The sequence below is a fragment of the Bufo gargarizans genome, chromosome 3, assembly GCF_014858855.1.
Source record: "Bufo gargarizans isolate SCDJY-AF-19 chromosome 3, ASM1485885v1, whole genome shotgun sequence".
Taxonomy (NCBI): domain Eukaryota; kingdom Metazoa; phylum Chordata; class Amphibia; order Anura; family Bufonidae; genus Bufo; species Bufo gargarizans.
In genome coordinates, this window is record NC_058082.1 from 45,108,031 (window position 1) to 45,112,492 (window position 4,462).

Sequence of the window (4,462 nt, forward strand, 5' to 3'; positions counted from 1 at the left end):
AACCAGTACACACTGCGCACTCGCCTCACATTCACGGCATCCCAGTTCCCTTAGTAACCTGGAGATGTTTTTCCCTGTGTTTATTCGGCTCGCCCACTACAGCACATGGCCTGATACCAGTCACGGAGCCCCCACTACACAACGCACCTAGGAGCAGGCACAGCCAATCCTGGTCCCGCATACCATCCACAGCTAAGGGCTAATCACATGGACATAATAGAATTCTAAGCCCTTGCATTCACGACCACGTCCAGTACTGCGCGGTGCATGTGACACCTGCTATTGGTGATCGCGCTGGCAGGTGAGTACAGCTACACGGAGAAGATAGATATCTAATAAAAGCGTCTATGTTTCCAGTGAAAGATGCGGTCGGACCGCTTGCCGTGGGCGACTGATCCAGTTTCTCTGTAATTGGATTAGAAATGTGATACTGGCTGAAGCAGGGCGATTCTTTCTGAATAATATTACGATGGTGATGGGCGTCCTCGCAGCGCCGTCATTAATCTCTCTGTATTAACCGTCCTCGGCTCTCGCCATGCGGGGACGCCAGTAATCAGCGCTCACCGCCCCGCGCTCTGTGAAGTGTCTGCTCAAGAGGCGCAGGCATTAATACCTTCCCCCTTGCTGCTGCGTAATTCATTTATCTCCTGCGCGGAGGGACGCACTCAGCACTGAGCCAGATGAGACGATGCGACCCCGGAGTTATTATGGAGTCAATTACTGGGGAAAAAAAGAATCTGGTTTATAAAATTTTTATTTTTTTTATATTCTAGTTCATTTGCCAATATGAAGCTATCGCTCCAGGCGAATATGAGGATGAGTCACTAGCGCGGACTGGAGTCATCAGTATTCCAGGCCACAATGGCAGATGGGTGATGCACATATTTTTTTTTTAGCACTTTTTCCCATCTCCATTGCGGCTATATCATTGCAGTAGAGAGAGGAGAATATTGCACTGACGGGCTCCCCTGTCCCCTTCCAGACTGCTCTGTCTCTCTCTGGACTTTCCTGTCCCCTTCCAGACTACTGTCCTCCTCTGTCCCCTTTCAGACTGCTCTCTCTCTGGACTTTCCTGTCCGCCTCCAAGCTACTGTCCCATTCCAGCCTCCTGTCTCCCTCTGGACTTTCCTGTCCCGTTCCAGACTACTATCCTCCTCTGTCCCCGTCCAGCCATCCCCATCTTCCTCCTGACCCCCGTCCCCTTCCAGCCATCCATATCTTCCTCCTGACCCCAGTCTCCCTCTGGACTTTCCGGTCCCCTTCCAGCCATCCATATCTTCCTCCTGACCCCCGTCTCCCTCTGGACTTTCCGGTCCCCTTCCAGCCATCCCCATCTTCCTCCCGACCCCCGTCTCCCTCTGGACTTTCCGGTCCCCTTCCAGCCATCCATATCTTTCTCCTGACCCCCGTCTCCCTCTGGACTTTCCTGTCCCCTTCCAGCCATCCATATCTTCCGCCTGACCCCCGTCTCCCTCTGGACTTTCCTGTCCCCTTCCAGCCATCCATATCTTCCTCCTGACCCCCGTCTCCCTCTGGACTTTCCTGTCCCCCTCCAGACATCCATATCTTCCTCCTGACCCCCGTCTCCCTCTGGACTTTCCTGTCCCCCTCCAGCCATCCATATCTTCCTCCTGACCCCCGTCTCCCTCTGGACTTTCCGGTCCCCTTCCAGCCATCCATATCTTCCTCCTGACCCCCGTCTCCCTCTGGACTTTCCGGTCCCCTTCCAGCCATCCATATCTTCCTCCTGACCCCCCCGTCTCCCTCTGGACTTTCCGGTCCCCTTCCAGTCATCCATATCTTCCTCCTGTCCCCTTCCAGCCATCCATATCTTCCTCCTGACCCCCGTCTCCCTCTGGACTTTCCTGTCCCCTTCCAGCCATCCATATATTCCTCCTGACCCCCGTCTCCCTCTGGACTTTCCTGTCCCCTTCCAGCCATCCATATCTTCCTCCTGACTCCCGTCTCCCTCTGGACCTTCCTGTCCCCTTCCAGCCATCCCCATCTTCCTCCTGACTCCCTCTGGACCTTCCTGTCCCCATCTTCCTCCCGACCCCCGTCTCCCTCTGGACTTTCCTGTCCCCTTCCAGCCATCCCCATCTTCCTCCCGACCCCCGTCTCCCTCTGGACTTTCCTGTCCCCTTCCAGCCATCCCCATCTTCCTCCCGACCCCCGTCTCCCTCTGGACTTTCCTGTCCCCTTCCAGCCATCCCCATCTTCCTCCTGACCCCCGTCTCCCTCTGGACTTTCCTGTCCCCTTCCAGCCATCCCCATCTTCCTCCTGACCCCCGTCTCCCTCTGGACTTTCCTGTCCCCTTCCAGCCATCCCCATCTTTCTCCCGACCCCCGTCTCCCTCTGGACTTTCCTGTCCCCTTCCAGCCATCCATATCTTCCTCCCGACCCCCGTCTCCCTCTGGACCTTCCTGTGCCCTTCCAGCCATACCCATCTTCCTCCCGACCCCCGTCTCCCTCTGGACTTTCCTGTCCCCTTCCAGCCATCCCCATCTTTCTCCTGACCTGTCTCCCTCTGGACCTTTCTGCCCCCTTCCAGCCACCCCCATCTTCCTCTGGACTTTCCTGTCCCCTTCCAGCCATCCATATCTTCCTCCCGACCCCCGTCTCCCTCTGGACTTTCCTGTCCCCTTCCAGCCATCCATATCTTCCTCCTGACCCCCGTCTCCCTCTGGACTTTCCGGTCCCCTTCCAGCCATCCATATCTTCCTCCTGACCCCCGTCTCCCTCTGGACCTTCCTGTCCCCTTCCAGCCATCCCTATCTTCCTCCTGACTCCCTCTGGACCTTCCTGTCCCCTTCCAGCCATCCCTATCTTCCTCCTGACTCCCTCTGGACCTTCCTGTCCCCTTCCAGCCATCCATATCTTCCTCCCGACCCCTGTCTCCCTCTGGACTTTCCTGTCCCCCTTCCAGCCATCCATATCTTCCTCCTGACCCCTGTCTCCCTCTGGACTTTCCTGTCCCCCTTCCAGCCATCCATATCTTCCTCCTGACCCCTGTCTCCCTCTGGACTTTCCTGTCCCCTTCCAGCCATCCATATCTTCCTCCCGACCCCCGTCTCCCTCTGGACCTTCCTGTCCCCTTCCAGCCATCCCCATCTTCCTCCCGACCCCCGTCTCCCTCTGGACTCTTCTGTCTGACCTTAGTCTCAATGTCAGGTTTCCTAAGACTGATCACCACTTTATGCGCACTACCTGTTGTGCAAAACTCAGTAGCACCGCACCGCACCACAACAACTGCGATTTTTCAGTGAGTGCAGAGATTGTGAGCAGAAACAGACAGCGCGTAGGGAAGGCGCAGGGAGGTTTGCTAGAAGATGTATTAAGAAATTGCAATATTCTGCCGCTTAAACTATCCAGGAATCATTTACCAGATGTATCCAGTGTACGTAATAGGAGCTGAAAACGGGTTTCTCAAAATTGGTCGGATCATATAAGCCTTGCATCTATATTGCCCCAGTCTCCAGTTCTCTGTAGCGGCAGTTTATATAGTATCCATGTATGGGTGGAGGGGAGTGTATTTACAAGTGTCCAAGGAAACCAGAAAGGAGACCACCATTCTTTACACTGCAGGCTGCACCCACCCCAAAAACTGTCTTTAATAGATCAGAACATGAACAGCACAGACACTGAATCAGCAGCAGAGCTAGAAGAAAACGGAACCACAGTTGTATTTGAAGCTTTGGATGTATCTGGAGTATAAGACCTGAGGTCACTTAAAGTCAACACAGGAGAAGTAAAGGTGTAATTTTTTTTTTTTATAGATGTGCGTGTTCCTTTAAGAGGAGCCGCTTACTTCCTCCTCTTCACTATGTCACCACCGGGAAGAGATGAGCACGGACATTATTATATTCCCATGAGATAAAACCAAACGTTTATTAATACCAAGAGAGATAACATAGTCAGTGGCATAGAAGACATTGTACTGCGCCAACCCTAGCCCGGTGCCGCCCGTATACCGCTAGGGGCAGCAGGAACTAAAAGGGAGAATGAAAACGTCTATAAATAAAAGTTGCACCCACTAACTTAGAAAATGCTGCCCAAATTAAAAACAAATTATTTTTTTTTCGTGAAACTAATGGGAAGGGAGCACTAGGCACTCATTAAGGAGATGCTGCAAGCAATGCTTCATGGGAAAAGAGTATGCAAATTAGTTCTCTAGTGCCACCTACAGGTAACAGCCTGTAAATGAAAATCTGACCCCTGAAATGTGACGATTAGCCAAACCAGTGACCCATCCTGTAACTCAACAGCTTTAACTAAGGAAAGTTTTAACCCCCCCGCCCCCTTTAACCAAGAATACCACCCACCTGTCGCCTCCGTGCCCACCCTTCACCCCCAGCTGCAGGATCTGGGCAGCTTCCCCCTGAATACGGTATTACAGCGGTGGCAGGATCCCCGGACAGACGCAGTAGGCGCAATACTTAGTGACTCCGCTCGACGACATTA